This window comes from Stegostoma tigrinum, chromosome 19 (genome assembly GCF_030684315.1).
Source record: "Stegostoma tigrinum isolate sSteTig4 chromosome 19, sSteTig4.hap1, whole genome shotgun sequence".
NCBI lineage: Eukaryota > Metazoa > Chordata > Chondrichthyes > Orectolobiformes > Stegostomatidae > Stegostoma > Stegostoma tigrinum.
In genome coordinates this window covers 31,270,982-31,297,714 of record NC_081372.1, presented here as the reverse complement: position 1 = coordinate 31,297,714, position 26,733 = coordinate 31,270,982, and the positions used below count along the sequence as shown (strand labels likewise).

At 43.0% G+C, this 26,733-nt stretch overlaps 1 protein-coding gene across 3 annotated transcripts in view; it reads left to right on the top strand.

Annotated features, from left to right (window-relative positions):
- LOC125461306 (sterile alpha motif domain-containing protein 10) overlaps positions 1 to 26,733 on the top strand; it is a 111,176-nt gene that overhangs the window by 29,922 nt on the left and 54,521 nt on the right. The window lies entirely within an intron of this gene.

The window sequence follows — 26,733 nt, the reverse complement described above, 5'->3', positions numbered from 1 at the left end:
CATACTCAACTCTGCCCCCGACTCTCCTTAATTGTTGGGATACTATTCATGTCTTCCACTGTAAAGACTGATGCAAAGTACTTATTAAGTTCTTCAGCTATTTCCTCATCTCCCATCACTAGCCTTCCAGCATCAATTTGGAGCGGTCCAATGTCTACTTTTGCCTCTCGCTTGTTTCTTATGTATTGAAAGAAACTTTAACTATCATTTCTAATATTATTGGCTAGCTGACCTTCATATTTGATCCTCTCTCTCCTTATTTCTCTCTTTGTTATCCTCTGTTTGTTTTTGTAGCCTTCCCAATCTTCTGATTTCCCAGTGCTCAAGGCTACTTTATAGGCTATCTCTTTTTCTTTGATACATTTCCTGATTTCCTTTGTCAGCCATGGCTGTTTAATCCCACCCCCGACTCCCGGATAATCTTTCTTTTCTTTGGGATGAATCTCTGTACTATATCCTCAATTACACCCAGAAACTCCTGCCATTGTTGCTCTACTGTCTTCCCCGCTAGGCTGTGCTTCCAGTTGATTTTCATCAGTTCCTCTCTCATGCCCCTGTAATTACCTTTATTTAACTATAACCCCATTACATCCGATTTTGTCTTCTCTCTTTCAAAATGCAAGCTGAACTCTACCATATTATGCTTGCTGCCTCCTAAGTGTTCCCTTACTTTAAGGTCTTTTGTAAAGTCAGGCTCATTACATAGCACTAAGTCCAGAATAGCCTGCTCCCTTGTGGGCTCCATCACAAGCTGTTCCAAAAAGCCATCCTGCAAACATTCCATGAATTATGTATTACTAAAAAAAATAGTGAATCTAACTAAGATCTTTAAGAAAGTTATTATTATTCCTGGAAAATGTTTTAGAATACAAAACCAAATAATTTAGTTTGCCTTTTATATTGTTGTATACTGGAGACCAGTTGGTTCAACATTGGGAAAGCTTTGAGAAGCGGTCATTTAGAACAAAATTAATAGATACCTGGACAAATATAGATCCATTAGAAAAAAATCAATTCAGATTTGTTAAAGGCACATGGTGTGTAACTAATGGTAATTACTCAGCAATAACCTACTCACTGATACCCAGTTTGGATTTAATAAGACCCATCCAGCACCTGATCACATTACTGCCTTCATCTAAATATGGACAAAAGAGCAGAACCCAGGGGTGAGGTGAAAATGACTGCTTTTGATGCCAAGTCAGTATTTCTGAGTGTAGCATCAAGCAAGCCTAACAAAACTAGAGCCTTTGGGAATTGAAGAAATCCTTCCCTCTCAACCAGGCATTCAGGAAGATGGTTCTGGTAGTTTGAGATCATTCATCTTTATCCAGGACATCACTGCAGGAGTACCTCAAAGTCATGTCCCCAGCCCAACCATCATCAGCTGCTTCTTTCTGTCATGAGGTTAGAAGTGGAGATGTTCACTGATGATTGATTGTATAATGTTCAGCACCATTCACCACTCCTCAGATACTAAGTAACCTATGTTCCAATGCAGCAATATCTGAACAATATTCAGGCTTGGGCTGACAAGTGGCAAGTAACATTCACACCACACGGTGTAAGGCAATGATTGCCAACAAGAGAATTTAGTCATCGCCATTTGACAATCATGGTGTTATCATTGCTGAATTCCTCATTATCAACATCTTGGGATCAGAAACTGAACTGGACTAGCCAGACAAATACAATGGCTCCAAGAGCAGCTCGGAGACTAAGAATCTTTCAGCAAGTAACTCTCCAAAGCCTGTCCACCATCTACAAGGCACAAATCAGGAACGTTAGGAATACTTTCCACTTGTATGGATAAATACATCCTCAACAACAAGGAACAAAGAACAGTACAGCACAGGAACAGGCCCTTTGGCCCACCAAGACCACACCAACACATGATGCCTTTCTCAACTAAAAACTTTTTTTATCGCTCTTTGATCCTGATCCGTCTATTTCCTGCCTATTTATGTATCTGTCACAATGCCTGTTAGAGGTCGCTATTGTATCTGCCTTCACCACCTCCTCTGGCAGTGCGTTCCAGGCACTTACCACCCTCTATGTGAAAAATGTGCCCCTCACATCTCTTTAAATCATACAATCCTCACAATGTGGAAACAGGCCATTTGGCCCAACAAGTCCATACCAACCCTCTGAAGAGCAGACCCATCCCCCCCAACCTATACCTATAACCTTGCATTTCCTGTGGCTAACACACCTAACCTGCACATTCCCGAACACTACAGACATTTTAGTGTAGCCAATCCATCTAACTTGCACTTGTGGCAGGAAACCAGAAAACCCAGCAGAATCCCAAGCAGACACAGGAAGAACATGCAAAATCCACACAGACAATCACCCAAGGGTGGGACTGAACCTGGGTCCCTGGCACTATGAGGTGGCAGTGCTAACCACTGAGTCATGTGCTGCCCTTTACCCACTTTTACCATAAACTTATGTCCCCTAGTAATTGACATTTCTACACCGGCAAAAAGACTGACTATTTAATAATCAATAAATGTGACACCATCCTGGACAAAACAACCCATTTGATCAGCACCACACTCACAAACATTCACTTGATTGCCCCCTGATGCATAGTAGCAGCATTGCAGAGCATCCTTTAGATAATACACATAAAAATCACCAAGGCTTCTTAGACAACACCTTTCAAACACTTAACCACAACCACCTGGAAGGACAAGGGCAACAGATACATGGTAACATCACCACTACAAATTTCTGTCCAAGACCCTCATTACCCCAACTTGCTGTTCTTTCACTGACGCTGTCACAATCCTGAGAATCCCTCCCTAATGGCTCTGTGGTGCACCTGCACACAATGGACTGCAATGGTTCAAGAAAGCAGCGCATGATCACGCTCTCCAGGGCAGTTAGAAATGGGTAATAAGCCAGTGAAGCTGAATGAATTAAAAAGAGCCATTTTGCTCATCATATGTCACTTTCACTCTAACTGACTGGAACTATTTTGAAAAAGATAAAACGCACATGCACAGCAATGAAAGTTTAAACGTTTTCCCATAATTATCACAAAGAAAAGTCAGTAGATGAGTCCCTCCAGTCACTGTGACCCAGAGCCAAGTAATGGGCCCAAGAATGGAGGTAGCACAGGTTAGAGAGTAGTTTTGAATCTTTGTCGAAAACGACCAAAAATAGCAACATTAGGTTTAGTCATCTTAATCCCATTACCTAGGAAATCAAGTGGCATTATAAATTTAAGATAACTACAGACCCATTGGTTATGACATTTGCATAATTTGTTTTACTGCAGGATTTTATGTTGAGTTTCACATTCAAAAGGACATTTCTTAGAACAAGCTACATTGTACTGTTCGTAAGCAGATTTTTAAAATCAAAAGTAGTGTATAAAGTAACCAGAGAGAATATCTAAGATTTATCACCAGTTTTGGAATACATCAACACTTTTTGTGAACAAAGTGTGAAGCTGGATGAACACAGCAGGCCAAGCAGCATCTCAGGAGCACAAAAGCTGACGTTTCGGGCCTAGACCCTTCATCAGAGAGGGGGATGGGGACGGGGTTCTGAAATAAATAGGGAGAGAGGGGGAGGAGGACCGAAGATGGATAGAGGAGAAGGTAGGTGGAGGGGAGGGTATAGTTGGGGAAGTGGGGGGGGATAGGTCAGCCCAGGGAAGACGGACAGGTCAAGGAGGCGGGATGAGGTTGGTAGGTGGGAAATGGAGGTGCGGCTTGAGGTGGGAGGAGGGGATAGGTGAGAGGAAGAAGAGGTTAGGGAGATGGGGACGAGCTGGGCTGGTTTTGTGAAACAGTTGGGGGAGGGAACGAGCTGGGCTGGTTTTGGGATGCAGTGGGGGAGAGGGAGACTTTGAAGCTTGTGAAGTCCACATTGTTACTATTGGGCTGCAGGGTTCCCAAGCGGAATATGAGTTGCTGTTCCTGCAACCTTTGGGTGGCATCATTGTGGCACTGCAGGAGGCCCATGATGGACATGACATCTAAGGAATGGGAGGGGGTGTTAAAATGGTTCACGACTGGGAGGTGCAGTTGTTTATTGCGAACCGAGCGGAGGTGTTCTGCAAAGTGGTCCCCAAGCCTCCGCTTTGTTTCCCCAGTGTAGAGGAAGCCACACCGTGTACTCTGGATACAGTATACTACATTGGCAGATGTGCAGGTGGACATCAGCTTGATACGGAAAGTCATCTTGGGGCCTGGGATGGGGGTGAGGGAGGAGGTGTGGGGGCAAGTGTAGCACTTCCTGCAGTTGCAGGGGAAGGTGCCGGGTGTGGTGGGGTTGGAGGGGAGTGTGGAGCAAACAAGGGAGTCACGGAGAGAATGGTCTCTCCAGAAAACAGACAAGGGTGGGGATGGAAAAATGTCTTGTGTGGTGGGGTTGGATTGTAGATGGCGGAAGTGTCGATGGATGATGCGTTGCATCCGGAGGTTGGTGGTGGTATGTGAGGATGAGGGGGATTATCTCTGATCACACTTTTCTTTTTGTTTTGATTTTTAATACTGGTTATTTCTGGGACTGTGATCTTGCTAGTTGTGTGCACATTGACTTTCAACACAAGCTTTTGTTTATTTGTATTATTTGTTGTTGACTCACAGTACCATTATTAAGTGAAAATTGGAGCTGATTCAGCACTATTGGAGAGCTAGAAAATAACCTCCAATCTCCAGCCTCAGTAGAAAGTATATAAGATTATTGGTGCATTGAGACAGGATATATCTTGCTGCAGGGTCTCATTGTTCTACTTGCTATTTGAATAACAAATGCAAGCCCAGAGTGGTATCGGTGATAATGGGACCTGCAGATGCTGGAGAATCCAAGTTAACAAAGTGTGGAGCTGGATGAACACAGCAGGCCAAGCAGTATCTCAGGAGTACAAAAGCTGACGTTTCGGGCCTAGACCCTTCGTCAGAAAGGGGGATGGGGAGAGGGAACTGGAATAAACAGGGAGAGAGGGGGAGGCGGACCGAAGATGGAGAGAAAAGAAGACAGGTAGAGAGGAGAGTATAGGTGAGGAGGTAGGGAGGGGATAGGTCAGTCCAGGGAAGACGGACAGGTCAAGGAGGTGGGATGAGGTTAGTAGGTAGGAAATGGAGGTGCGGCTTGAGGTGGGAGGAAGGGATGGGTGAGAGGAAGAACAGGTTAGGGAAGCAGAGACAGGCTGGGCTGGTTTTGGGATGCAATGGGGGAAGGGGAGATTTTGAAGCTTGTGAAGTCCACATTGATACCATTGGGCTGCAGGGTTCCCAAGCAGAATAAGCCAGCAACCCCAGAGTAGACAGCCACACTGAGCCCTGCCGAATCTTCACCATCCCCGCAGATCTCCCACTGACTGAGGACAAACGGTCAGTCCTAAGCAAGGGGCTCACCTTTGACCCCCTCGACCCACACATCAACGAATACCAGTCACGTTTGGACATCGAGCAGTTTTTCCACTGCCTTCGCCTCCACACTTACTTCTTTAACCGGGAGCCTAACCCTCCCTCCACTAACCCCTTTACCCTCCTCCAACACAAGTCCTCTTCCTGGACACCACCCCCAGGTCTCCTACCCTCCCTTCATCACCAACTGCCATCGAGACATCAACCGCCTCAGCCTCTCCACCCCTCTCACCCACTCCACCCTCTCCCCCGCAGAACGGGCAGCCCTCCGCTCCCTCCGCTCCAACCCCAACTTCACCATCAAACCCGCAGACAAGGGCGGCGCAGTGGTAGTATGGCGCACTGACCTCTACATCGCCGAGGCCAGACGCCAACTCTCCGACACCTCCTCCTACCGCCCCCTTGATCATGACCCCACTTCTGAGCACCAAACCATCATCTCCAACACCATCCATGACCTCATCACCTCAGGGGACCTCCCACCCACAGCCTCCAACCTCATTGTTCCCCAACCCCATACGGCCCGTTTCTATCTCCTTCCCAAAATCCACAAACCTGCCTGCCCTGGTCGACCCATTGTCTCAGCCTGTTCCTGCCCCACTAAACTCATCTCCACCTATCTGGACTCCATTTTCTCCCCTTTGGTCCAGGAACTCCCCACCTATGTCCGTGACACAACCCACGCCCTCCACCTCCTCCAGGACGTCCAATTCCCTGGCCCCCAACACTTCATTTTCACCATGGATGTCCAGTCCCTGTACACCTGTATTCCTCATGCAGATGGCCTCAAGACCTTCCGCTTCTTCCTGTCCCGCAGGCCCGACCAATCCCCCTCCACCGACACCCTCATCCACCTAGCGGAACTCATCCTCACCCTCAACAACTTCTGTTTCGATTCCTCCCACTTCCTACAGACAAAGGGGGTGGCCATGGGTACCCGCATGGGCCCAAGCCATACCTGCCATCTTTGTAGGTTACGTGGAACAGTCCCTCTTCCGCACCTACACAGGCCCCAAACCCCACCTCTTCCTCCGTTACATTGATGACTGTATCGGCGCTGCCTCTTGCTCCCCAGAGGAGCTCGAACCGTTCATCCACTTTACCAACACCTTCCACCCTAACCTCAAGTTCACCTGGGCCATCTCCAACACATCCCTCACCTTCCTGGACCTCTCAGTCTCCATCTCAGGTAACCAGCTAGAAACTGATGTCCATTTCTAGTCCACTGACTCCCACAGCTACATAGAATACACCTCCTCCCACCCACCCTCCTGCAAAAATTCCATCCCCCACTCCCAATTCCTCCGCCTCTGCCGCATCTGCTCCCAGGATGAGGCATTCCACTCCCGCACATCCCAGATGTCCACATTCTTCAAGGACTGCAACTTTCCCCCCGCAGTGGTCGAGAACGCCCTTGACTGCAACTCCCGCATTTCCCGCAACAAATCCTTCACACCCCGGTCCCACCACAACCGCCCAAAGAGGATCCCCCTCATTCTCACATATAACCCCACCAATCTCCGGATACAACGTATCATCCTCCGACACTTCTGCCATCTACAATCCAAATCCACCACCCAAGACATTTTTCCATCGCCACCCTTGTCTGCGTTCTGGAGAGACCACTCTCTCCGCGACTCCCTTGTCCGCTCTACACTCCCCTCCAACCCCACCACACCCAGCACCTACCCCTGCAACCGCAGGAAGTGCTACACTTGCCCGCACACCTCCTCCCTCACCCCTATCCCAGGCCCCAAGATGACCTTCCATATCAAGCAGATGTTCACCTGCACATCTGCCAATGTGGTATATTGTATCCATTGTACTCGGTGTGGCTTCCTCTACATTGGGGAAACCAAGCGGAGGCTTGGGGACTGCTTTGCAGAACACCTCCGCTTGGTTCGCAACAAACAACTGCACCTCCCAGTCGCGAAACATTGCAACTCCCCCTCCCATTCCTCAGACGACATGTCTATCATGGGCCTCCTGCAGTGCCACAATGATGCCGCCCGAAGGTTGCAGGAACAGCAACTCATATTCTGCTTGGGAACCCTGCCGCCCAATGGTATAAATGTGGACTTCACAAGCTTCGAAGTCTCCCCTCCCACCACTGCATCCCAAAACCAGCCCAGTTCTTCCCCTCCACCCACTGCATCCCAAAACCAGCCCAGCCTGTCTCTGCCTCCCTAACCTGTTCTTCCTCTCACCCATCCCTTCCTCCCACCTCAAGCCGCACCTCCATTTCCTACCTACCACCTCATCCCGCCTCCTAGAACTGTCCGTCTTCCCTGGACTGACCTATCCCCTCCCTACCTCCCCACCTATACTCTCCTCTCTACCTATCTTGTTTTCTCTCCATCTTCGGTCCGCCTCCCACTCTCACCCTATTTATTCCAGAACCCTCTCCCCATCCCCCTCTCTGATGAAGGGTGTAGGCCCGAAACGTCAGCTTTTGTGCTCCTGAGATGCTGCTTGGCCTGCTGTGTTCATCCAGCCTCACATTTTGTTATCCAAGCCCAGAGTTGTATTGGGAAAATTTCTTCAGTGAGAAATGAATTAAGAGAAAGCCTTTTATATACAGTCATTACAATTTTCTGTAGCTACTTTTAGAAGTTATTAAATTTTGACAGGTTTTGTGTATTTTCACACCTGGAAATGTTCAACTGACACTCTTTGCATCTTGTTCCTTCCTTTCTCTTGTTGCTCATTTTCACAGAAAAATGGGTCAGACTGAGAACTTTTTCCATGATTGTAGACATCAATTCTTGTAACTGACGTATTCTTGTAGCCACCGTATTTATATGGCCGGTGCAGTTCAGTTTCTTGCAACTGGTATCCCCCATGATGTTGATGATAGGAGTTTCAGCAACTGGAATTTTTTTGAATGTCAAGAACAGATCATTGGATAGTTTCCTGTTGGTGGCAGGATAAGGCATGAAAGTGAACATCAACTGATCACTTAAAGGCTACAATTAAACCACCAGTAGGAGGGTATTGATGTCAAAATTATGATGAGGGCAGAAGGGTAGACCATTCACTGGATTTGACATGCTACCATGCTGTCACCTATTGGTGATGGGGTGTAAATTACAGTCAAATTGCGTCCAGGGTCATGAATGTGTCGGTAACTTAGACTGACACTGTAGTTTGAAGGAATATTGCAGCATCAGACACGTCAACTCATGTATGAATCATTAAACCTTTGCCTTCACCTGATCCATCTCTGACTCCGCCCTTCCCTTCCCTTTCTTTTAGAATACTGCCTTCAGTTCTGGTTTGCTTGCTCTATTGTCATTGAAAGATGTTGTTAGACTTGAATGGGTGCAGAAAAGGGTATTGCCAGGCTTGGAGGGTTTGAGCTATAGGGAGAGGCTGAATAAGCTGGGGCTATTTTCTCTAGAAGTGTTGGAGATTTAGAGGTGACCACATAAAGGTTTATAAAATCATGAGGAGCATGGATGGGTTGAATAGCTAAGGTCTTTTTCCCAGGGTAGGGGAGTCAAAAACTGGAGGGCATAGGTTTAACATCAAAGGGAAAAGATATTAAAGGGATCTAAAGGGCTACCATTCCCTGCAGAGCAAGGTGCACATATGGAATGAGCTGCCAGAGGAAGTCGGGAGGCTGGTACAATTACAACATGTAAAAGGCATCTGGATGGGTATAAGAATAGGAAGGGTTTAGAGGGATGTGGGCCAAACACTGGCGAATGGAACTTGATTTATCTAGGATATCTGGCCGTCACAGATGTGGTCGACCTAAGTATCTGTTTCTGCGCAGTATGCCTCAATGATTCTGTGGTATCTCCATTTTCATTTATGGGGACAGGCTGACCATTGATATCCGTTCCCAACCCACTGACTTCCACAGTTACTTTGGCTGTACAAGCTCATATTCTACTTCCTGCAAGGACACCATTTCCATTCTCCCAGTTTGTCTGTCTTCATTACAGCTGTTCTGATGTACCATATGGCACTGTCCAAGGTGGGTTTGTCGGGGGTCCTCAGAAATCTCCTGTTTCCACAGACAATTCCTTGCTACATAGTTGACCGTGGCTGTCAGTTATGTCTGACCCATTTCTCACGTGTCTGCCCTCATCCCTACCCTCCCATTAACAACGATAGGATTGTTTGGTCCTAACTTTCCACCCAAATAGCCTTTGCATTATAAAGGATCATAAGCTGCCAACTCTGCCACCTCCTGCAGGTTGCCATAACCAGACCCATACTCCCCTCCCCACTTCTTCTTTGTCAACATTCCATAAGAGACCATTCCTTCTGGGACAATGTGGTTTAATCCTCATCTATTCTTAACACTTCCCCACACCCCCACTGTACCTTCCTATGCAAACACAGAAGATGCAATATTTGCATGTTTACCTCCTCCTTCCACAGTATTCCAGGGCCCACACACACCTTCCAGGTGAAGTAGCAATTTACCCTCACTTCCTTCAAACTAACTCACTTCACACAATGTGGTCTTGAACACTGTATTTAGGCAATGGGGACAGTTGAAACGCAGCAAGAAAGGATAAAAATGCCTATTTCTTCAATTTGTGTTACTCAGTGTACTGTTTACCCAGTTATCTGTTGTTCTCATCCATATCATGTGTGCTCTATCTGCCAACTGATACATGCAGAGTGGCAGCAGCAATTGGTCTCCGTTTTGAAAAATTAGAACATTGAAATTTTATTCCAGTTCCCTCTCCCCATCCCCCTCTCTGATGAAGGGTCTAGGCCCGAAATGTCAGCTTTTGTGCTCCTGAGATGCTGCTTGGCCTGCTGTGTTCATCCAGCCTCACATTTTATTATCTTGGAATTCTCCAGCATCTGCAGTTCCCATTATCTCTGATACATCTCAAAGCTCCCTGCTTTTGGGGCAGTACTATCTAAACCATTGTGTCAAAAGAGATTTTTTTTAAAAGCAGTGAATTTCTGAAATTCTAGCTGTAACATTCTGAAATAAAATGATTAGCTCCTTGTGAACTGAATTGTTTTGCAAAAGTTAATTCTGCTGCAAATAAGCACATTATGTCATTTAAAAATGCAATGGTGTGCTTGCATAGATGGGAGATTAAATTTGCCTATTCATCACTGCAGATTGTTTAGACAGCCCTTCACAAGGTCACCATCAATATTTTATGTGGTTAGAAGTGTTTGCAAGTGATACATTTATTCTAATGTATAACTTTCCATTCAGAACACAGATAATGCCCAAAGGAATTTCTAGTTAGCAAATGAACACTGTATTTAGGCAATGGGGACAGTTGAAATGCAGCAAGAAAGGATAAAAATGCCTATTTCTTCAATTTGTGTTACTCAGTGTACTGTTTACCCAGTTATCTGTTGTTCTCATCCATATCATGTGTGCTCTATCTGCCAACTGATACATGCAGAGTGGCAGCAGCAATTGGTCTCCGCTTTGAAAAATTAGAACATTGAAATTTTGAGGTGCCATGCCTATGTTTACATTATTCTTTCTATACTATAACGGTAAATAATCACAAATCCTTGCTTGTTGTTCTTCTTCTGCGTGGCTTAGATCCGATAACTAGACAATGCAGCACGTGAAAAGCATCACTTTTGTTAGTGTCACATTACAGATCACCTACATATTGAATTTTAATCCAAGCCAACTAAATGTTGCTGAGCAAAATCATTTTGACTATAACTTCTAATTGGCAATTACGCTACAGCCCGCTTCGAGGTTGAAACTACATGGGCAAGGAAATGAATAGAAAGCCCAGCATGGTTTCTGACTAATCCAATACCTCATTTCAACTCATTCACATCTAAAATGTAGAGAACATTAGGCTCTGTTATCACTTGCAGAGAAAATGTATGCTGTAACTGCTCAGTGTGAGATTGTCTGATCTGCAACTATCTCTGTGCTAATGTACAAACAAAAAAAAACACATACAAAGCAGCTCTCTGGTATATCCTTCACACTATTCTGCTTCTCATTTGGCTGTCAGAGACAGGATAATGGGAATGGTTGACTGTTGAAAGCACTAATGAAGTATAATTTTATTTTTCCTTCTCTATTTTGTCCAAACCACATAGTTGTCTTATTTGATTTAAATTGACTGCAGGTTTGAGTTTTTGAGTCAGATTAAACTGGAAGCATGGGTGATGCATCTATGTTTTGGTACACTGCAAGAAGAAAACAATTAATTTACACTGCAAAAATGTATTTTGAACATGAAATTGATTTCTGAAACTTTCAGTGGGATCATATATTAATGTGTTAACATACCCTGAAATAGATTATTTTCATTGTTTATGACTGATACTAGTTCATCAGTCTATTCCATCAAGATAATATGAAATATTTCTAACCTCCACCTGTTACATAGAAGCAGTAAATATCTGAGTTTCATTTTTCTGTTATTTATTGTTTTCTTCTACTACATTTTCTGCCTTTGATTATTTTAGTTTCCAGTACAACAGTTCACATTATATTTAAACTAGAAGGCAGCAAAACCTGACTCATTAGACAAAAACTATACCTCACCTGACCACCGTTTGGGAGGATGTTACGATAGGTGAATTGTGTTACAACCATGCAGCGGAGGTGGATTGTGGTATTAGACGTTGTGCTTGCTACTATTTTGGACCTCACAAGTCCTTTAAACACCCTGTCTGAAACAATGCACTCTTAAACATCTTCAGCAGCACAAGGGATCCACTCCATCATCAGTCCTATTAAAGTGATCAAAATGAGGTTTCCTTGTGAAGTGATTTTGAAATTCTTTTGCTTCTGCAGAGTGTGTGGAAGTACATCACTGTTGGAGGAATTAGAAAATGGTTTTGGATACAAAAAAGAAGTGGGTGGAACTTTAATTAGGAGGCCAGAGGAGTGTGGAAGTCTAAAAGCAGAAAGCCTGTTCTCATTGCAGAGGCTGTAGTTGCAGCCCCTCTTAGATTGCAGCACCACAGGAACAGGAACAGGTGGGAAGGAACACAGTCTATTATTCCGAGATGAGGGGCTATAGAGAAGGAAAATAAGGAAGACCATAAATGTCAGGCTGTACCAAATGTTGTAAGAGGGCACTTCTCTTACTTAATCAGGGAATTGTCTGTGATGACTATGCTTAAACAAAAAAATTGTTACAGAATTATGCCAACTTGTTCAGCTGGACCTGCATCTCAAGAATAGACTAACGTTGATGCTTCCAGTAGTTATCAAGTCCTGTATTCCTTTTAATTGGGACGCAGCTAACATTGCCAACATCTCATTATTTGTTGAGCTTTGCTGCAAAAGGAAATTGACATCAGGTCCTCTATGCCAGGATAGACAAATTCATGGTCATTTTTCTAACCAGGGAGAAGCAGGAACAGCAAGCACATAGCTTTGCCAAGCAAGTGGGATGCTCAGTGGTTCAGAAAATGATTGCATGCACACGTGAAATTGTGGTCCTATTATGAACAGCATGGTATACCTCAAACAAGAGGGCTACTGGTTTGTTAATATGCCTTTTGTATGTGATCTCACAGAGAGCATTGTGTCAATGAATGCTTGTTATCCTGGTATAGCAGCTATGATACTTTGACCCCTCCCCCCCATCAGTCAACCATATTTGAGATACCCAACTGATCCAAAGGCTAGTTACTTGGTGACAAGGGCTGCCTAATATATAAGAGGCCTAGCCTTCTGTTATGTGACTGTGCTTGAATACCTGTCTACAATAAGAGCACTGTTGCTTCTAGTAACATCTTGCAGGAAATGATAAATGTTCTGAAATAGTGGTTCTGAAGCTGACAAGTGTCTCTTAATTTGTACTGGCCTGTAGCATCATCCACAGCTTTACTTCCCTGAGGGCACGTGCGTTACCACCAGATCTAGTGCCAATCTAAGATTGACAGTTGACAGTTCGTTTTGTTTATCCATGACAGCCAGTGAGCTCCCTTTTCTCCCCCGGTAGAATTTCTGTTCCCTTTCCTAAGTTTGATTTCTTACATATCTGTCCTGATAAGTATAAGAAAAAAAGCTTTGACTCAGTGTTTCTTATTAGTAATATTTAAGTTCTGCACTACTAAGCAATTATTTTCATATGCATTTTTATATCCAGTGGGCATTTGTCAGCAGAATAATACAGTGTTATGTATCCTTATCCATTAATAACAGCTACATTGATGAGGAACCCAAAAACCACGATTAAAGATTCAATGCATTCCAGGTGTAAACTTAGCAAAATGTTTAACACTGTTGCAAAATGCTGTATCAAACTCCGTCTGTATTGAAATGATAGAATTCATACAGTGCAGAAAGAGGCCCTTTGGCCCACTGAGTTTGCGCTGATCCTCCAAAGGGAATCCCACCTAGACCATCCCCATCCAAATTGCACTGAAAGGGTTTTTTTTAAACCAAGAATAACCTGCACACGACAGGGCAATTTTTTTTTGAAGCATGACTAATCCACGTCACCCATATGCCTTTGGATTGTAGGAGGAAACTAGAGCACTCAATAGAAATCCATGCATACACAGGGAGAATATCTACGTGGAGTTTGCACAGTCGCCCAAGGCTGGAATTGAACCCACTTCCCTGGCACTGAGGCAGCAATACTAACCACTGTTCCACCCAAATAAGCCAATGTCACTAAAACCCTTTACAAATTATCACAGAAATTCTTCCATCAGCTTTATCTGAGTTCTATTTGAACCTCAGTCTCAGATGTGAAATTACCATATTCCGTGATGAATGTGTGACCCAACCTCAGTAATGTGCTCTTAATCGGTGACAAGCATATATTTCCAGTACCTCCTGTGAATAGTAAATCCTTCTGTAAAATAAAGGATGGTATGAAAGTATTTGACATGAATATTTTTAACTTTTCACATTTGCTTTCGATGACAGTCAATATCTTTCAGCCTATACCTTACACATTCAAAGTTATCAACAAATCAAGAGAAAGAATTTATTTGAAAACATCACAAATTTTCTGGTTACCACCACAGAGGATATCAGAAATGTCAGTCAATCAGCAGTTAACAGATAGAAACATGGAAGATAGGATCAGGAGGAGGCCATTCAGCCTTTTGAGCCTGTTCCACCATTCATCATGATCATGGACGATCGTTCAACTCAGTAGCCTAATTCTACAGAAGCTAGAAGTAGAAGATAGGAGCAGGAGGAGGATTTTACCAGGGCAAGTAATTTCATTATATTCCCCAACAGATATCCAGCAACAGAATTTGAGGGTTCTGCAAGTCTGTTTGCCATAGAAGGAATCTTTTGAGAATTTTTTTTGTGATTGTGAAGCCGGTGTTTGGGGCAAGCGCTGATGTTGTGAGGAGACACTTCATCACAGTATAGGGTAGAATCAATGCACTGTTTCTTTTACATTCATATGTTCAAATATGTCCAAATGTTTGTTTAATAGGACAGAAGGGTGTGTGGTGGAAATCTGCGGCATTCTCAACTGTCCTCAATTAAATTTGGAATGGGAACAGTCAAGTATAGCTTTCCTGTCCTGAGGCAACTTGAAGCCCTTAAATGTAAGGATCCCAGCCACTTCCAGTGGTTTTCCAGCAGCATATGGGGACGCTCCACGTGGACAACCCTCCAGGTAGATGCAGGTAGGTAGGCCTGCAGCTTATTGGTGGGGATCAGTTCTCTGGCTTTCTGAGCCCACCGAAGGGCCCACAAGCAGAAACTGAGTAATCGTCCAGAAGCCACCCACCCTGCCCTTGTTATTACCAATTTCAAGATCAATGGCCTAAATTAACCAGAGATGGAGATCCCACATGAAAGTAGGTAATTTAATCCACCTGGTAGATCATCATTGTGCATTCACATATGGGCTTTTGCAATCAAACGATAATAACTTTACAACTTTTGAACATTCTGAAAGAAGAGGCATCCTCCTGAATTTTTTTGACTTGTATTCATCAAGGCAGTTGTAAGAATATCTATCTCTAAAGGTAAGATCAACTGAAATTGCATAATTAAATGATTGCTGATTGGTTAGCAAGTGGACCCCATTTGGTCAGGGCATTGCCATGGACTGCTCACCAGGATTTAACTTAATTGAAAAGGCACAAATCCGGGACAAATTTTTTTTTCCTGCAGCAATTTGTGCCCTATATATGAATATGTGTAACTTCTAGCAAGCCCAAGCGATAATCCTAGATAGTTTCTTGGTGTTCTTTTTGGCGCACTTGAACTTGCTCAGTAAGTGCTGCCAATTGCAGAACCACATCAGATGTAGGACACTATTTTCTGACTTTTCAAGCGTAGGATGTTTGAGTATAGTTGGTACTTTGTCTGTTGCAGATAGTCAAAAAGAACGTGCTGCATCTCATAATCTACCAATCATTGTGATATATGACCTACATAGCTCACATCACACTGTCACTGTCTTTAGTGTGCAAATTATTCATTTGTGTGATGAACAAAATGTCACTTTGGCTTGATGGCAACACCCTGTCAGTGGAGGATACAACTCAAATTAGTTACCTGCATAATCAGTCTGAAAGGGTGTCCATTTTCTCAAATTTTTGAGACACTTTTCCAGGGTACTTTGCAATGGACTGGGTATTTTTCAGGGCCAAATGTGGCAATTTTAGACCTGATCTTGAGTTTGTACAATATACCAATAATACATGAATGTATCAATATATCAATGATCTGATCAGGACAGCCATTGATCCTCAAAGCAGTTCTGATGAATTATATGTTATCATAAAGCTTGCATAGTGAGCAAATGGCTTGGAATAATTTACAGAGTTGCTGATACAGCCAATCTTCTAGTATGTGGAGCTAGAGGAATTCTTGCATGTATATTGCCCAGTGATGGTAGGCTTGCAGTAGACAGTAGTATAGAACCCATTGACAGATTTTGCAACTAGAACATTGAGGAAAGGGAGTGGTTGGACTAATCTATTTCAGTAGTGGCTTTGAGTGTGTGATGGAACCCATTTCAGTTTACGGGGGAAATTCCTGTTTGCAGCTGCAGATTCAAATATAGTAAATGTTTCATCTATGTACCAAATATTTGCAAGGGATAGGAGTATCATCCATTAAAAACAGATAAAAACATTAAAAGAGCTGGGCAGAGAGGAGATCCTGTGGCAACACCATCGTTTTAAGCATCTTCTTTTCTCTTCTCAGGTCCAGTCGCACATGAGGCAAATAAATCATGTGCTTACCCTTATTTCCACAGCCAGATTTTCCTGGAACAGGTCATTAGCTTTTTTCCAGAGGCTGTTGACTGAGTGATGTCCCTCTGCATGTGGCTGACCAGAAGACTCTTCGGCTATTATCATTTGCCTGTAGGTGTATTGGAGAGATTTATAGGCTCATAATCAACCTGTTTGGTCATGTTATAATTGGACCACCCATGGCCATCAAAATCCAATTTGGGCACACATGATGAACTCAACTGTGTGAGTTGCTGAGTTAAACAAAAAATACAGATTCAGGAAAGGGGTTTGGAGCATCAAAGTCAGGAAGACTTGCTACAATATATAGTATATTGGCAAGATCATACCCGGAGTACTGTGTACAGATTTAGTTACCTTGCTTAAAAAGAGATATATTTGGATTGGAAGGTTCATTGGGCTGCTTCCTGGCATGAAGTCTTTTTTTTTGAGGACAGATTGTCCTGTTTGGACTAATACTCATTGGAGTTAAAGATGAGAAGTTATCGCAGTGAAACATTAGATTCTATAGGAAATTGTGACAATGTAGATGCTGTGAGATTTGTACCCTTCTGGGGGAAACTAGAACTAGAGGGTACAATCTAATAATAAGGGGTCCCCCATCAAGAAATCACTGGGGAGGAACCTCTTCTGTCATAAGAATCTTTAGTCTTTTCAATTCTGTTCCTGAGGTGTTAATGAATATATTCAAGAATGAGCTGAATAGATTTTTGATCAATGCAAGTGTCAATTATTGGGTGGAGTCAGGCAATAAAGTAGAGCTAAGTCCGGAATCAGATCAGTTTAGATTGTGTTGAATAGGCTTGATGGATTGAGTGGCCTACCCCGTTCCTACTTCTTAAGAACTGATGGTCAGATGTCCTGGCTGAGGTGGGAGCGTTTCTTAATAGTTTCCTTCCATTGGGAGGAGCATCACCCACTGACTGTTTCTGGGCAGCCTGAAGGGTAACCTGCAGGTATCAGTAAACCAAATCCTCTCAGAGACATTTGCTTGCTTGCAGACTCTGCCCTATGCCTTTGACCACCTCGAACATGGATGAGACTGGAGGTCTGAATGATAAGGCTGGAGATCTGAATGATGAGGCTGGAGGTCTGAATGATGAGGCTGGAGGTCTGAATGATGAGGCTGGAGGTCTGAATGATGAGGCTGGAGGTCTGAATGATGAGACTGGAGGTCTGAATGATGAGGCTGGAGATCTGAATGATGAGGCTGGAGGTCTGAATGATGAGACTGGAGGTCTGAATGATGAGGCTGGAGGTCTGAATGATGAGACTGGAGATCTGAATGATGAGGCTGGAGGTCTGAATGATGAGGCTGGAGGTCTGAATGATGAGGCTGGAGGTCTGAATGATGAGGCTGGAGATCTGAATGATGAGGCTGGAGGTCTGAATGATGAGACTGGAGGTCTGAATGATGAGGCTGGAGGTCTGAATGATGAGACTGGAGGTCTGAATGATGAGGCTGGAGGTCTGAATGATGAGGCTGGAGGTCTGAATGATGAGGCTGGAGATCTGAATGATGAGGCTGGAGGTCTGAATGATGAGACTGGAGGTCTGAATGATGAGGCTGGAGGTCTGAATAATGAGACTGGAGGTCTGAATGATGAGGCTGGAGGTCTGAATGATGAGGCTGGAGGTCTGAATGGTGAGGCTGGAGATCTGAATGATGAGGCTGGAGGTCTGAATGATGAGGCTGGAGGTCTGAATGATGAGGCTGGAGGTCTGAATGATGAGGCTGGAGGTCTGAATGATGAGGCTGGAGATCTGGTCAGGATGGCTATTCTTAGGAATACCTACATTAGTATGTAAGCACTGCAGGTAACTCCGGTTGTCACTTAAATGTAACACACATACCAATGACCCCTGGAGCTGATGCTGAGTTTGTCATCTTCCTGCCCTTCTCCACTGCATAACTGGTTAGCTTGGGCACCACTGCTTAGTGAATGGGCTGATCTCCGTGTAATTGTGTCTGATCAGATGTTCTCACTGCTAATGGCAATGCTACCCAATTCTGGATCCGTTGTCAGGTCCACAATGATAGCACTAAATTCCACCCACTGATTCTGGATATAAGGAGAAAATATATTAATAGGCAAATGTCCTGACTAACACTTAGCTCTCAATCAACATCATTCAAAAAACGTAGTTTATCATTGTTGCTTATTAGATCCGGCTGTGTGCAAATTCACTGCTGTGTTTTCTTGCATTATACCAGTGACAATATTTTCAACAAAATATCTTTTGATATGTTCTGAGGCTGGAGGTACAGTGTTTGCAAATGCTTTCTTTTCTTTTTAAAAGCTGTTTATGGACTCTAGAGCAGAAGAGTTTTCTTCTCAATCAGGACCACATAAGTTCTCACTATTCAGAGTACAAGGAGAATGGCTGCAACATTTTTGTCAGGATGTCATAATAGTATTTATTATCAAACTACTATCGCAAGAGCGCTATTTTGCTTGTCCCCAGGAACCCTAGTAACCATCAGGAAGACCCAGTTTAAAACAAATCTCCTTTATTTAAAAAAGGAATCTGACATTCATGTTACCAATCATAATGTGAGGCACTTACCAAGGAAGGAAACATCTGAGCTGCAGTATCATCCTTGCTGAAAAATCTGCAATATGGCTGGCATGACATAAAGAAGAGCAGTGTGGAACATCGTTGCTTATAAATGCAACATTTGAGCTATTAATTACATTCTCATATGTCTGTTAAAGATGAGAACCATCTACTCCAATCTGAATATCTTTATTGCTACCTATACTCTATTATTCCTTTTATTCAAGCAACTGTTTAAATCCGACAAAAAAGAAACATAAATCCTGTTTCAGCTATCATTTCTGTTGGAAAATTTCAAAATATAACTGAATCAGATGTCATTTCCAATGTATCCATACCCTTGTATTCTTGACATTTACTTTTGAAATCTCCCTATTATTTTAAGCTCTTTCTGAACATTTTCTCTGCATCCTCTCTACATGGGCATTGAAACATAGACAGAAAGGAATTCAGAGCATGAATAGACCAGTTGGCATCGGTTCCAATTCATTCTGAATGAAGCTCATCTGGACAGATTTGCAGTGTTTTTAGAATGCCTTTCATTTCAATGCAATGTGCTTTCTGACAACAGACAAATTAAACAATGTAAAGGAGAAAATGTCAGAAATAATAATAGAAATAATAATTTTCTCTGAAAAAGGGTCTAGGCCCGAAACATCAGCATTCCTGCTCCTCTGATGTTGCTTGGCCTGCTGTGTTCATCCAGCTCTACACCTTGTTATCTAAGAAATAATAGCGTTCTCTTTTGTCTCCCTTGCTACTGGTAATATATTCGTTGTGCCAAATATTATACATGTAGACTCTGTGAGGGACCTTGACATGCAAAGTGTTGTAGACAGATCAATCCAAGTGAAGAACAGCCGGATTATACTTCTGATTCAATCACAATCAGAGGTGAGAAAAATTACTGCAAGATTTACAAAATGCACTGAATTGCTCAAATACTTTGAAGTTATTTTGATTGTCGTAAAGTTTTCCAGCTCACTATGTTGTGATTGAACTCACATCACGTAGTAAAAGCCCTGAAATTATATGAATCAGAACATCACATAGATGTGGGCACTTTATATTGTGATTTTCTGCATTAGCCAGATTGTACATTGAGCATCCAACCTTTCTTTCTGGGCACTGAGATTGTTTCTATTTTCAGATTTTCATTTGTCTTCTTGTCATTATATTAAGAGAGTAAAGAACATTTCTCAATAAGAATGTAAAGGAAAAAGCATTTTTAAACAGAATTCCCCAATGCCTGAGCTCCTGAAGTTAGAAATGCATACTCATAAACCCCATTCAGGGCAGATACTAAATAACAAAGGCACATCATCCTTTGGCAACTGATTAATGCATTCAAAGTTGCAGGACATGAAACAAACTGTCAGATTGTTAATCCTGTGAAAGCCGATGAAAATTGAAGCTGAGAATCAAACAAATTTACGTGAAGCTGTTTATCCTGCAGGCAATTTGACAAGTACAGAGCAATGATCACCTGTGTCAACAGAGTAAAATGTCATCACTAAAGTCCAGAGACATGTTCATTTTGGGTTATGAATACAGAAAGGGACTTTAACTGTTTCTTTTTCGTGAGGATGGAAAGAATGAGCAGCTATCATTTAATGTTTGTTTTCTGCTCAGTTCCTGTCAATACTTTTTTGAATTGGCCTCTCTGGTTTTGGTGGCAGATGTTGTATGCATTTACCTATGAAACAACCTCCTGCTACGTAAGTGCTGTGATGTCACCATGACCTCAAAGACCCCACAGCACCTTCCCATGCAATCACAGAAGGTGTAATACTTGATTACTTACTCCCTCCCTCTTCACTATCCAAAGTCCCAATCACACCTTCCAGGTGAAGCAGCAATTTACCTGCACTTCACTCAATCTAGTCTGCTGTATTCACTGCTCACGATGCAACCTCATCTACACTGGGGAGAGAAAACAAAGTTTGGGTGACTGCTTTGTAGAACACTTACATACTGTCTGTACCCAAGCTTTTGCCTACCATTTCAACACAACTTTGGTGTTCGCATACCTGCATTTTGGCTCTGGGCCTGCTGCAGTGCCCCAGTGAAGCTCAACACAGACCGGACGAACAGCACTTCATCTTCTGCTTGCAGATCTTATAGCCTTCAGAAGTTAACAATTGTAGAGCATGTGTCGGCGCGAAACGATAGCTTTTGTGCTCCTAAGATGCTCCTTGGCCTGCTGTGTCCAACCAGCCTCACACTTTGTTATCACAGACCGTGACTGCCTCCTTTCATGTCTATTATCTATCCTCACACCATCAGGTCGTGTCATGTACTGGGTTTCTTTCAGTACAACCAAACCATTTACAACTAATTATAGTACACATTATTACCTATCTGGCTTCTCTTCTCTTCTGACATACTATCAGCAATCTTTTCGTAAGGCTACCTTTTTATTTCTCACTCTGGGCTGCATCTAACTTCTTTCTCCCCTCTCCCCCATCATCTGCATAAATACCATCTTTTCCTAGCTGCTATCACTTCTAATCAGTATTTACCAAGGAGAGGGGCATGACAGATGTTGAGGTTAGGGATAGATGTTTGCTTACTCTAGGTCAAGTTGACATAGGGAAGGAGGTAGTGTTGGGTATCCTAAAAGACATTAAGGTGGACAAGTCCCCAGGTCCAGATGGGATCTATCCCAGGTTACTGAGGGACGCGAGAGAGGAAATTGCCGGGGCCTTAACAGATATCTTTGCAGCATCCTTAGACACGGGTGAGGTCCCGGGGGACTGGAGACTTGCTAATGTTGTCCCCTTCTTTAAGAAGAGCAGCAAGGATAATCCAGGTAATTATCGACCGGTGAGCCTGACGTCAGTGGTAGGGAAGCTACCGGAAAAGATACTGAGGGATAGAATCTATTTTCATTTGGAAGAAAATGGGCTTATCAGTGATAGGCAACATGGTTTAGTGCAGGGAAGGTCATGTCTTACCAACTTAATAGAATTCTTTGAGGACATGACAAAGTTGATTGGTGAGGGAAGGGCTGTAGATGTCATATACATGGACTTCAGTAAGGCTTTGATAAAGTTCCCCATGGCAGGCTGATGGTGAAAGTGAAGTCACATGGGGTCCAGGGTGTGCTAGGTAGATGGATAAAAAACTGGCTAGGCAACAGGAGACAGAGAGTAGTAATAGGAGGGAGTTTCTCAAATTTGAGACCTGTGACCAGTGGTGTTCCACAGGGATCTGTGCTGGGATCACTGTTGTTTGTGATATACGTAAATGATTTGGAGGAAGGTGTAAGTGGTCTGATCAGCAAGTTTGCAGATGACACTAAGATTGGTGGAGTAGCAGATAGTGAAGGGGACTGTCAGAGATTACAGCAGAGTATAGATAGACTGGAGAGTTGGGCAGATAAATGGCAGATGGAGTTCAATCTGGGCAAATGCGAGGTGATGTGTTATGGAAGCTCAAATTCAAGGGCGAACTAAACAGCAAATGGAAATGTCCTAGGGAAAATTGATGAACAGAAAGATCTGGGTGTTCAGGTCCATTGTTCCTGCAGGTGACAACGTAGGTCAATAGGGTGAACAAGAAGGCATATGGCATGCTTTCCTTCATTAGACCGGGTATTCAGTACAAGAGTTGGCAGGTCATGTCGCAGTTGTATAGGACTTTGGTTTGGCCACATTTGGAGTACTGTGTAACGTTCTGGTCGCCACATTACCAAAAAGATGTGGATGCTTTGGAGAGGGTGTGGAGGAGGTTCACCAGGATGCTGCCTGGTATGGCGGGTGCTGGCTATGAAGAGAGGTTGAGTAGATTAGGATTATTTTCATTAGAAAGACGGAGATTGAGGGGGTCCTGATTGAAGTCTACAAAATCATGAGGGGTATAGACAGGGTGGATAGCAAAAAGCTTTTTCCCAGAGTGGGGGATTCAATTACTAGGGGTCACGAGTTCAAAGTGAGAGGAGGAAAATTTAAGGGAGAAATGCGTGGAAAGTTCTTTACACAGAGGGTGGTGGGTGCCTGGAACGCGTTGCCAGCAGAGTTAGTAGATGCAGACACATTAGCGTCTTTTTAGATATATTTGGACAGGTACATGGATGGGCAGAGAGCAAATGGACACAGACCGTTAGAAAATAGATGACATGTTAGACAGAGGATCTTGATCGGCACACACTTGGAGAGCCGAAGGGCCTGTTCCTGTGCTGTAATTTTCTTTGTTCTTTGTTCTTTGTAATTGAACTCAAAATATTCATTCTATTTTATCTACATAGACACTTGCAGATTTGCTGAGTTTCTCCAGCAATTTCTGGCTATTGTTTACGTCAAATTTTAACTGGATTATGAGTGGACTAAGAGCTTGGTAGCTGGTGGTAGGATGAAATAAAGAAGCATCCAGATAAATATTGTTCCTTGCAAGACATTCCCTCTGCTGTTCCCACATTACCATACTGTCAGCCACACTGCACCCTCTGCATTTCACATTCCTCTATTTCCTGGTTCACCTGCATTTGAAATCATAATTATCAGCCCTCCCAAATATATGTTGTAGCTACTCACAAAGTGTTGACTCGCAACTTTTCTTAGTCCAAGTGAGTATAATTTAAGATGACACTCAATTGCAGTGTTAAGGTGTTGCTGCAAGGCTGGAGATATCATCTTTTAAATCAGATTATATTGATACACTGCTTGCTGGTTCAGATAGTGGTTAAAGAATGTTCAGCAGTATTGAAAGTTTCTCAAGTTAATTCTCCAAATCCTGGCTGGTGATTTTCTGTTAAACGCCAGTCACTTTATGTAGTTGCACATACCTCTTGTTGTTTTGCAATCTTGCTAAGTCCAAAATACCTCCAGAGTTTATAAATACGGACTATTACTTTTTCATTATAGTGCTTTCAGATGTTTATGGGGAAGCAAAATGTTATGTGAATACAAGTTTGTCCTTTTTATAAATTACTGCATCTTTTCTACATTCATTCTGGATTGTATATGGTTTCTTGGAGTTAGCTGGTTTTCAGAAATACATTGGCATTTCAAACGATATCCTGCAATCACTGTGGTGAGAATAGTCATTTCATAAAGATGAAGGCAAAGCCACAGCAAAACCAGAAGGAAACCAAGTGCGAAATTAACGGAGAGAATAAAATAAAGTTGACAGGAAAATTAATGCATGTTTGATATTGGAGGAAAACATACTTCCTAAAGAATAAATGTGATTTAAGAAAATACAGGCTGTTACCTCTGGAAATTTTGTTACGAATCAGATTTTTTAATAGTGAAAACCCAATGGCTGAGATAAACAAGGCAATACTCATCAATATTGTCACAAGATTCCTTGCGCTAATGCCTTAATCTCGTGTTTTTTTATCTTTAAAATTTTATTAATAATAAACTAAGTGTAATAGGACTTTAAATTTTTTAATATAAACGTCTCAAGTTATTCGTATATGCTATAGCACAAGATCACTTGGAGTTCTAAGTAACTCATATTCAACTTGAAACTGTATCTCTAGATAGAATTTTCTCAGCTGAATGACATTGGCAAGAGTGAGACAATTGTCACCCATGCACCAATGGTCCCTCATTTTTTCTTTTTCCTTTTTCTACCACTATGTCTGGGTGGAGTCTCTGACTCCAGCACTACAATGGAGACTACTTGTCCCAGCATTACCTGCCCAACTACAGCTCACCCTCCTTGGCTTAAACTCTCTCAGTGTTGAAAATTGCAGTCAGGGAGAACGTTCAGGAGCTGGGCATCTCTGGAATGTCTGAGAGAAGATTTCTGGAGGGCCTCCATGTGGCTCCTCCTTTGCATGGGTACTTATTAGCACCACCTTGTCTTTCTGTGAGGAAGGGTTGCGTGGAGTGAGACCAAGATTTCTCATCTCTCTGTTACCTTGATGTTGGTGTTCACTACCAATGGCTAAAGCAATGGTATGCAGATCTGCATCTATCATTGACGGCTGCTAAGTGTTGTACTTGACCTGGCTTTCCTTAGCAGCTCCAAACAGACCGTGGAAAAAACCAGACACATGCAGTAGCTCATATGGTAGAGTTGCCATTGGAGGACTCCTCCAATCTTTAGTCCAGTATTCCACATGTCTGAACAAATCTGTTTGTTGTTCCTGTATCAGCTTGTGCATTTTAACAAAGGCATGTTCACAGAGATTGTAATGGGTGAGAAGTAATTAATCTTACTTGTTTGCTGAGATATGCAGGTCTTAGCATCACTACATGTTTGCTCACCCTATAGGGATCCTTGTGAGGAGTGAGTACATGAAGGTTAGGCTCCACAAAACCCATCTTTACCCTCTCTGCTCTATTGTATATTGTTCTGTTTTGGAATTACACATGTACGGGATTGAGTGAGATGCAAGTGACTGACATAGTTGTTAGTGTTGGTGCAGGTGAAGGCCAGAAGACATAGTGCATGATGACTGGTGTTGGTATACTGATTGTGGCATCGACTTCTGACTCCCAAAACTGGCGCCATGCATGACCCTCAAGGTCCATGCAGCTGGAAAAAAAATTAGAGGGAATGCTGGTGTAGTGTCCTGAGTGAATGATTAGTAGAGCAGAGGAAGGGTTAATACTTTCAGAGAATAGATGAGTAAGAGCCATCGAAGGAAGATGTTGCAAGGAAAAATAGGAGTGTAAATCATGAGCCTTGGTGGGAGGTGATTGTAGTGGCAGAATTAGAGTGAGTGTGAGATAGCAGAGAGAAGATGTTGGCATGTGCCCTTTTGAAGTGCAGAAGGTCATTAATCTTTTTCCTGCACTGTAATATGTCCCTCCAGATCATGGATACCAGATGGCAACTTAGGGCCAGGCTGGCATGACCTGTTTCTGTGGTATTCTCCAACAGTGCAGAGGAAAGTGGATAGCCGTCCTGTTCACCAGCACCTCCAAATCCTTGTTGGCAAACTGATGTGCCAGTTTTCGTCTGTTGACCATCTCTTGTATAAGTCTTCACACACTGAATCTATGAAACCCAACTCTTAGCTTGTAGCATCTGAGCTGGTGCACAGCTGAGCATTAAATATGCTACCAGTGACAGGAACCACAGAAGGCCTCCCCAAAGGAGAGCAGTTGCTGTTGCTGGTGAATAAAAGATAACACATGCAGTGTTGTGGAGCCATGGTATGTACCTAATAAGTTGACCTCTGTAAAATTGTGCAAGGAAATTCACGAGAGCACACAGGGAGCAATTTTCCATGAGACTATCCAAAACTGACACAACCAAATTTAACCCTCTTTCTCCACTGATGCTGCTACACTTGTTGAGTTTCTCCAACACTTCCTGTTTTATATCAAGGTAACTTGGCTATCTTCACTCAAGTTGCCGAAAAAAGTGTGCAATAGTCTTTACACAGATAGGCATTTGTGAGATTTGTACTTTGTTAAAATAACAATAGATTACTGTATTCTTTCAAACTAAATGTCTGACAGTAGAGGCGTTTCCGTTCAATTTTGGAAAATTAATTTATAAGTTCATGTATAATGTGTGTGTCTCACCCGTCAAAATTTTTACCTGCTAGCATTGTTTTACAGCCTAACTGATGCGCTTAGTGCAGAAATATGATAGAACTAAGGACTTATTTACATTTCACTAAGAAAAGGGGGAGGAAGATTATTGAGTGGTGGGTTGG